Here is a 10,292-nt window from a genome sequence, read left to right as displayed (position 1 = left end):
AAAGAGTAAAGCTGCAAAAACAATCTGAAAATTGTAAAAGCCTATCTTGTTCGGAGACTGTACAAAAACAATAAATCTTCGCGAAAATAATATCACTTTAATGTTCACCTAATTTCTTAGTATTCGAACATGTACTTTTTGTTTTCAGTATGGCTGAGTTCAATCGACTGCTGCATTGGATTGGTTAATCTTACAACGTTGCGGATGGTTATAGCAAATGTAGAAAAGAGTCAGGTTGCTGTTTATTAAAAATTTTTCCATAAAAAACGATTTTCATATTTTGAGTTTTGATAAACTTTAGGCCTATGTTTCCCCTCTGTGCGTTTGTCTGTCTGGCTGGTGCGCACGATAACTCTCGAATACACCGATTCGAACCAAATTTTGGGTATGGTAATATTTTGTCCAAACTTAGTTTAAGTTCGAAGATGGGCCATATCGGTCCACTCCTTCGGGTACCTCCCCCACAAAAGTTCAAAATTTTTCTGTAAAATGATGTGAACGATAACTCTTGATGGGAGCAATCGATTTGGTCCAAACTTTGCACATCGTATTATTCCCTCCAGAAATAGATCGGGTTCGAATATGGACTGTATTGGTCCACTCCTTCAGGTACCTCTGACACAAAATTCGGATAGTGTAAAGTTTAAGAGCTTCTCTCGGATCGTTTTGAAATTTGTTTCAGTAAGTTGTCCTTGCGGCTCCCTTTACGACTGTACAATTTTTTTCTTGCGCAACTCCATACTTCCTGAGATATTGGCCTAAAAGTTCCAAGAAACCCTGACGGCAACAACCAACATGGCTAATCCACAAGATCATACGCGCATGGGGTTTCAGATTGGCGCAGACTTTGCACAACGTATTATTTTCTCCAGTCATGTATCAGGTTGGAATGTGGATTGTATCGGTCCACTCCCTCGGGTACCTTCCACACAAAATTTGGATAAAGTGAAGTTTAAGAGCTCCTCTCGGATCGTTTTGAATTTTTTTCCATTAAGTTTTCCTTGCAGTTCCTTATCTTCTTCTTTATTTGCCTATTCGTTTTACGAATATATGGTGATCAATGCAGTTACATAAAATGTATTACAGTATATTCGGTACATATATGTGTTTATAAGTTGTTGATTATTTCAGCAAAAGATTGTCGATTTCTGCACTCGCTGAGTAGAGTTGCAACATCATTTATACCGGTCCATTCCTGAATATTATTTATCCAAGATTTCTCTTTTCTTCCCCTGGACTGTCTTCCCTCTATTTTGCATCGGATAATGTTTTGGAGTAGTTTGTATTTGTTGTTTCGCATGATGTGTCCAAGATATGCAGTTTTTCGTTTCTTTATTGTACGTATAAGCTCTTTTTCTTGATGTATTCTTTGCAGCACTTCATTGTTCGTTACAAACTTGGTCCATGGTATTTTTAGAATTCGTCTGTAGGTCCAAAACTCGAAAGCTTCAAGCTTCTTCATGTCGGCTGCCTTCAGGGTCCACATTTCGACTCCATATAGCAAAACTGACCATACATATGTTTTCAGATATCTTAATTTTGACTTTATATTGATATCATGACTCACAAAAATTTTCTTGTATTTTATGAAAGCTTCTCTCGCCATTTCAATTCTGCTTCTTATTTCGTTTGAAATGCTCCACTTGTCATTTATTGTGGCACCAAGGTATTTAAAACTATGTACTCTTTCCACGTCGATATTTTTTATTTTTAAAGGCGTTTGATTGCCCATACTCTCTTTGGAAATAACCATATACTTAGTCTTTCTAATGTTTATCTTTAAACCATAGCTTTCACTGTGTGCTGCCAGTCTATGTAGTAGGTATTGGAGTCCTGCAAAGCTATCAGCTAGTATGGTTGTGTCGTCTGCATATCTAATATTGTTCCTTATATGACGGTACAATTTTTTTCTTGTGCAAGTCCATACTTCCTGAGATATTGGCCTAAAAGCTCCAAGAAACCCTGACGGTACCAGCCAAAATGGCAAATCCGAAAGATAATTCTCGCAGGGAGTTTTTTGATTGGTGCAGACTTTGCTCCTCTGGAATCGTTTTGATTCTTTTTTCAGTAGGTTGTTCGGGCGGCCTCATTTACAACGGTACATTTTTCCGGAGTAAGTCAATGTTTCCTAAGCAGGGTTTAAAATGCTAACGCCATGTGAATTTTTGGTGAAGCCGTTCAATATATATTTTTATACCCTATACCACAATGTGGAAAAGGGTATTATAAGTTTGTTTTGGTAAAAATTCATGTAACACCGCGAAATATTCGTCGGAGGCCCCCAATGTGGTATACCAATCTTCATATCTCGACGAGATAAAGCGATTTTGAGATGTGTGTCCGTCCATCCGTCCGTCTCTCCATTATAAATTGCAAACACGCTCCAGGCCGCAATTATGGACTGATCGACACGAAATTTTGTATGGAGGTCGGGTTCAGATCAGAATAGATCCCTATTCTTATTGGTGATGATCGTGAAATATTTAGCGGGTGAAATGGACCAAAAACATAATATTTATCCAATTTTCTAGCGGCTCTGTAAGTCTCAATAATAGTCCGATCAACGCGTAATTTTAAATAAGGTAAGAGTATATCACAGAGGAGAAGCTTGCAATTTGAGATGGCGATCGGATAATATTTAGAGGGTTGAATGGACCAAAACTTTTGTGTGAAAATTGTGAAAATTTTAAATATACAGCTTATATCTTAATTCCTGGAAGTGACATTCCGGACAAGTGATATATACTTGAAAGTGGAACGCTTGACCTTTCAATTGATGCAAATTATGTTGGTGTGCATGATCAGATAACAGAGTTACAGCCTAATATATTCCGCTATTTGTTTGTAGTGTAATAATAAACTCGCTAGAAGTCGCAATTATACATCAATAGTCACGAAATTTTGCACCGTGTAAGAGTATAGGTCGAAGAAGATGCCTACAATATTGAATGATGATCTGATGTTCTTTAGCGGGTGAAATGGACCATTACTTTTGTATGAAAAATATAAAAATTTTATTTTTGGTCGATATTTTAATTCCTTGAGGACATATATATTTCGCAAAGTAGCCTACATATGGAAAAAAACTACTGACCTTTCCTCTGATGTAAATTGCAATAAAGTGTTTGCTAGATTAGGCCTACTGCCTAATATATATTGGGCTCTGTGTAGAGAACCACATTTTTATACCATGCTACATATTGTCTCTCCAATAGTTTATGTATGATCACGAAATATCCGTCCTAGACCCCTTATTTGGTATGCCAAAATTCATATCTCGACGAGATAAAGCGATTTAGCGGTGTGTGTCCGTCCATTAAAAATTGTAAACTAGCTTAAGGCAATTTGAACTTCAATAAAAAATTTTTAAGGAGATTGTGTTCGGGCCGGAATAGAAATGATTAGTTTTTGGTGATGATCGTGAAATGTTCAGGGGATGAAATGGACCAAAAACAAAATTTTAACCAATTTTGTAGCGGCTCTGTAGGTCAAAATAATAACCCGCAAAATTTTAAACAAAGTTTGAGTTTATGATGAAGAAGTAGCGTACAAACCAACGTGAAGATCAGATAATACTTAGCGGGTTAAATGGACTGAAACTTTTGTGTGAAATTGGTAAAAATTTCAATAACGTAGCGGTTAAACAACGGAAGTAGTAGTTCTACATAAGTGGGCTTCATTACATTTTAGTTTGTGTGAACTAAATTTTCCTTTCCTGCTACAAATATGTCTTTGCCATGCTAGATAACTTTTTGGTTTTGGTCATAAGTATTATACATTACATCTCTGATATTTGATAATTAAATTTTCACAATCATTGACAAGAAGTTCCGTGGAGAGCGATTGTCCAGGGTATCCCATGGTCGGCTCCGTCCGACTATAGACTTTTCTTACTTGTTTTTTTTTTTTAATTGTACTGACGAGTATCTCAGCTTTGATTAGATGTGTTTCAAAAATGCAGACATTCTGAGCTTTAATATGTTCCCAATTGAGTTACCAAAATTGGTGAAATGTTGTGATGTTGAAAAAGATGCTGGGATAACTCAATTTCCAATTTATGGAATTTTATTTCCATGTCAGATATTTCTGCTTCTGTTGGACATATTCCAAGAAAAGAGCTTGATAATGAAACTAATACATCTGTGTTTTAAATTAATACAAAATGTGGCATTTATCAGCTATCACAATTTTGATATTTTGAAGTTTTTACTTTAATGACAAATAACTCTGCTTCAATTTGGTGTATTAAAGGCATGTCAAATGCTAATCCAGAATACCAGCAAAGCTTTCAATCAGTACCAAGTAGATGTCGGCAGTAGTCAAATAAAAAATTTTGTATAAAAGCCAGATATGTGTATTTTTTTAGTATCTCCCTAAAATAAATGTTTAAGAGTAAAAAACTTATGCACAGGGGTAGTTGTGTAGCGTATCACATAGTCGGCCCGTTTCGACTATTGTCGTTGCTCACTTGTTTTTCATTTTGTCAATGACCCCACATTTAATAATTAATAGAAATCGTATGCAAGTGATCGAAATAACAAGCAAAAGAATGTATGTATAACATGTGGTATACCAAAATTTATATCTCGACGAGATTGTAATCAAGCGAAATTTTGTATAGAGGTCGCCTTCAGACCAGAATAGAGCCCTATAGTTATTGGTGATGATCGCAAAATATTTAGTTGGAGTAATGGACCAAAAACAAAATTTTTGACCGATTTATTAGCTGCTCTGTAGGTCGCAGTTATAGTCTGATCGGCGATACATTTTAAGTAGAGTTTGGGTTTACGGCAAAGAAGAAACTTGCAATTTAACATGATGAACAGTTAATTACCGAGTTAAGTGGACCAAAACTTTTGTGCGAAAATGACTAAAAATGTTAGTGTTATGACTACATCTTCGTTCCTGTAAAATATGTTAAAGCCACGTAAGTTTCATTTAGAAAAGCCTTTAAATTATGCCAATTATGTTGATGTACGTGGACAGATAACAGAGTTACAGCCCTGTATATACAGGGATCCCTCAGCTTTAATAATAATTTTTTTATAGTATTTGGCTAGTACTTAGAGTGAGAAATTGACCATAACTTTTGTGGGAAGAAATCGAAATTTAATTTTTGGTCTGTATTTTAAATTCTGGGGGCATATTCGGACAAATTACGAAAACGAAATTTAAAAACCAACTCTTTACCTCTTACTTGATGCAAATTATATCAATGCTACTGTGCCACACCCGCCTTGCACGCAGAAGGTAGTGGGTTCGATTCCCCGGCTAGGCAACATCAAATTTTCAACGGTGGCAAATACCCCTCAGAAATGTTGGCGACATTTCTTGAGTATTTCAGCCATGTAAAACTTCTCTACAAGTGGTGTCTTAGGACACGCCGTTCGGACTCGGCGTTAAACTGTAGGTCCCATATCACTGAGCTAACATGAATCGGGGTACACTCATTGATATGAGAGAAGTCTTCCCTGTCCCGCCTCGGATGTTAGTGGAACAATTATTATTATTATATGTCCCAAATACAAATGGGTTGTTCCTTTATCGTTTGCTTTGTTTGTAAACAACTACACTTACCTTCCACACTACATTTTATTTGAGAGATTCTATCATGAAAAAATATTTTCTACTTTTAAGTGCATTTATAAATAAAACACTGTTACTTAATTTTTATACCCTACACCACTATGTGGGGAGGGTATTATAAGTTGGTTTTGGCCAAAAAGTTTGTAACGCATCGATATAATGGTCGTAGACCCATACTTATATATACCAAAATAAATGTCTCGACGAGCTGAGTCGATCTGGCTATGTGTGTCCGTCCGTCAGTCCGTCCGTCCGTCCGTCTGTCCGTCTGTCCATCTAAACCTTGTAATCACGCTACAGGTCGCAATTTTGATTGGATCGTCACCAAATTTTGGACGTTGATGAGGGTCCCAGAGGGGAAGAAGCCTATTCATTTTGGTGATGGTCGGATAATATTCAGGGGTCGGCATGGGCAAAAAACTTATTTGCGGAAAAAATCAACGTTTTATTTCAAAGCGAATATCTCCGTATCTATAAGGGGTATATTAAAGGCAAAGCCTGCTAATGAAAGCAGAAAATATCACCTTTACAGCGATGTATGGTAGATTGTCGTAGGTGGTCAAACAACAAAAATATCGCAATAGTCGCTTATAGAACCCAACTTTTCATTTATTCGATTTTAATTCAAATGACGAATAACACAGCTTTTGTTGGATACTTTCCAAAAACAAAACCTGGCTATGGGAGTAGAAAATCCTGTCTTTACAATGATGCAAAGTAGGTTAGCGTAGGTGGCCAAATAGCGGAGATATCACAATATTCGGTAATACATTCCATTTTTCCACTTTTAAAGAAATCACGCTACAGGTCGTAATTTTGATCGGATCGTCACCAATTTTTGGGTGTTGATGGGGGTCCCGCAGGGGAAAAAGCCTATTTATTTTGGTGATGGTCGGATAATATTTAGGGGTCGGAATGGGCAAAAAACTTTTTTGGAGAAAAAGACAATGTTTTTTCCAAACCGAGTATCTCAGCTTCTATAGGGGGTATGCCAAAAGCAAAACCTGCTAATGAAAGTAGAAAATATCGCCTTTGCAACGATGTTATAGGTGGTCAAACAACGAAGATATCGCAATAGCCGCTAATAGAACACAACTTTTCATTTTTGCGATTTTAATAATAATGACGAATATGACAGCTTTGGTTGGGGACCTTCCAAAAACAAAGTCTGACGATGAAAGTAGAAAATTCCATTTTTACAATGATGCGTAGGTTGGCGTAGGTGGCCAAATAACGGAGATATCGCAATAGTCGTTAATACATCCCATTTTTCAATTTCTTTGTAATAACGCTACAGGTCGCAATTTTGATCGGATCGTCACGAAATTTTGGGGGTTAATGGCAGTCCTACAGAGGAAGAAGCCTATTGATTTTGGTGATGGTCGGATAATATTCAGGGGTCGGAATGGGCAAACAACTTATTTGGAGAAAAAGTTCTCGCGGGTGATCAAACAACGAAGATATCACAATAGTCGCTAATTAAACCCAAATTTTCATTTTTGCGATTTTAGTTATAATGACAAATATCACAGCTTTGGTTGGATACTTTCCAGAAGCAAAGCCTTACTATGAAAGTAGAAGATCCCATCTTTACAATGATGCAAACTAGGTCGGCGTAGGTGACCAAATAACGGAGATATCGCAATATTCGATAATACATCCCATTTCTCCAATTTTTTGGAAATCACGCTACTGGGCGCAATTTTGATCGGATTGTCACTAAATTTCGAGGGTTAATGAGGGTTTCAAGAGGATGAAGCCTATTGATTTTGATGATGGTCGGATAATATTTAGGGGTCGGAATGAGCAAAAACTTTATTTGGAGAAAAAGTCAACATTTTATTCCAAAGCAAATATCTCAGCGTCTATAAGGAGTCTACAAAAAGCAAAACCTGGCAATGAAGGTATAAAAAATCACCTTTACAACAATGTAACGTAGGTTTTCGTAGGTGGTCTAACAACGAAGATATCGCATTAGTCGCTAATAAACCCAACTTCTCATTTTTTGCGATTTTAATAATAATGACGGATACCACACCTTTGGTTGGGGACCTTCTAAAAGCAAAGCCTGACTAAGAAAGTAGAAAAACCCATCTTTGAAATTATGCAAAGTAGGTTGGCATAGGTAGTCAAATAATAGAGATATCGCAATAGTCGTTAATGCATCCCTTCTTTCCACTTTTTCTGCAATCACACTACAGGTCGGATCATTGATCGGATCATAACGAAATTTTCTCACAGAGATAGAAGCCTATTGATGTTGGTGATGTCGACAGTAGTCAAATCGACACCTCCAAATAATAGTATGCTGGAGAAGCAGGAGAAGCTCTCAAAGTTTGGAAATTTTTTGAACTTCAGTACTATGCTAAGTCAATATTTGTTTGTAACTTCTGTTCGGATTGACCGATCATTACCAAAATTAGACAGAATTTAAGTTAAAGGACGTTCGACACCTCCAAATAATAGTTTGCTAATTCTGAAAAGCGAGTTTTGCAGGACAATCTCTAAAAGTTTGGAAATTTCTTTGACCTTCAGTACTATGCTAAGTAAATATTTGTTTATAACTTCTGTTCGGATTGTCCGATCATTACCAAAATTTGACAGAATTTAAGTAAAAGGACGTTAAATATAAAAATGTAAAGAACTTGAAAACATGCTAAGTCGACTTAGCATACTATTTTTTGGAGGCGTCGAAATATAAAATTAAATATTAATTATTTTGGTTCAGTTCGCCTTAAGTCATTTGGTATAAAAGCCAGATAGGTGAAAACTTTCGTATCTCCATAAAAGAAATGTTTTTGAGTGAAAAGATTATTCACAGAGGTAGTGGTGTAGGGTATCACATAGTCGGCCCCGTACCGACTATAGCCTTTTCTCACTTGTTTTTAAATAATAATAATTAGTATTCTTTAGGTTCTACCATATGATGGAGGCATTTTGACATTAAATGACACATTCTTTATTACTGCGTTGGCAACTCTAATCACAAAAACACCCTCTGTTGCTAATTCGATGCGACGAATGGTCAGCCGACTGCTAAATATGTAGCGTGGTTGTCGATTATGCCTAACGAAAAAAAGATTAGGCGTAAAAAACGAAATAATCAAAAATGTACAAAAATAAATATGCGTTCGGTTGCTTATTTAGCCGTGTGTGTCAATATTGTGTAGCAGTTGAAGTGTACAGCTAATGCTAATGTTTTTAGATGCTGGCTTTTAAACCCTGTTCCTAAGATAATAGCCCAAAAGCTCCAAAGCCCTGGCGGCACATAGTAAAATGTCTATTGTGCAAGATAATTCTAACATTTTTTCAAAATTTTCTTCCAATCTTAGTTTAACGTAATTTAATATTTCGAATGCTTTGTGAAGAAGTTTGGTTACTAAAAATTATACAAAAACAAAAAATATATATACGTCATAAATATTGTGTTTGTTGTTTTGTCAGTTACTGAGGGTATATCTCCGTCAGCACAGCTGACTGATACTTTCTTACTTGTTTTTTTAGGCATTTGGGTTTCAGTGGTCACAAAATATCTCCACTTAAAATTGTGGACAGAAAAGAAAACTAGCTTATACATATGTATGGTGGAGGGTATAAAAAGTTCGGCCGAACTTAACCCGTTTTTACTTGTTTCTTCTTGTTTACAGTTAATTTGATATGAACTCTAAACAATGGCAGAACAAATAAAGAGCTTTATTTAACACGCTTTAAAAAAATACAAATGAAGACAAAAATAATAATGATGATATTTATTCTTTAAAATAAGAATATAAACGTTGCAAATAGTAGCCCCAAACAAAATTAATTTTTTAATGAAGTACATATCCCCCGATTATTTTCAATTTGACACCGTTCTCTCCTGAAATTTGGGAAAATGGTTTGAGCAAGCCTGCCAATGATTTCTAAACTAAACTTTCTCTTCCACAACATTAAATGGAGTTGCAAAGTATCCTGGCCTTCATAATATATTATTAATTTTATTACAGTGAATTGCTCATTTTAAGCGCTAAGATGGAGTTCCATTTAATAATATCGGTTTTTACAGGAAACACTATAAAATATGAATGTCTGACATTGCCATATTTGGTATTATTAACATTGCTTTTACTTTATCACAGAAATATTAAATTATTTTTATCTCATCTCGAACAATTGTTTTGCTAAACTTTTTGAAACATAAAGATTAAGTACCGCTTTTGAAGACATAAAAAACAAAAACGTACAAACATACGCACGAAATAGATTTCAATTCGAAAAAATCCTTAAGGGAATTATAACGGCTTAAGAAACAGCAGCCAGCAGCACTGAATTCCAATGGTATGGCCAAAAAAATATTTTTATGAGATAAAATTTTGGGATAATGACTGCTAAGCAAAGAAAACGACCCAAACGCATTCAGCCGCCAACCAGCTGAGCTGTGGAAAAATATGAATCTTAAATAAATTCTATTGTAACCAAATCAAAAGGACGTTTACACCCAACTAAACTTAAGTTGTCAGCAGAATAGCTAAAGTCGCATTATTTGGTGTGTTTTTCTCATTTGCATACTAAGCATTATTTGGTGAATGGCTTTTGTGTGGTTACTTCGTGGATTTGTGTTTGTTTTTTTTTCGTTTCGTTCAATGTCATTTCCATGCAGACAAATGGGCAGACAAACCAAAAAAACCGCAAAAACTCTCTCTGTCATGATAAAAGAAATAAAATAA

This window comes from Musca autumnalis, unplaced genomic scaffold (assembly GCF_047663935.1).
Source record: "Musca autumnalis isolate F117 unplaced genomic scaffold, ASM4766393v1 scaffold_1, whole genome shotgun sequence".
Taxonomy (NCBI): Eukaryota; Metazoa; Arthropoda; class Insecta; order Diptera; family Muscidae; genus Musca; species Musca autumnalis.
Note: the sequence above shows the minus strand (reverse complement) of the source record.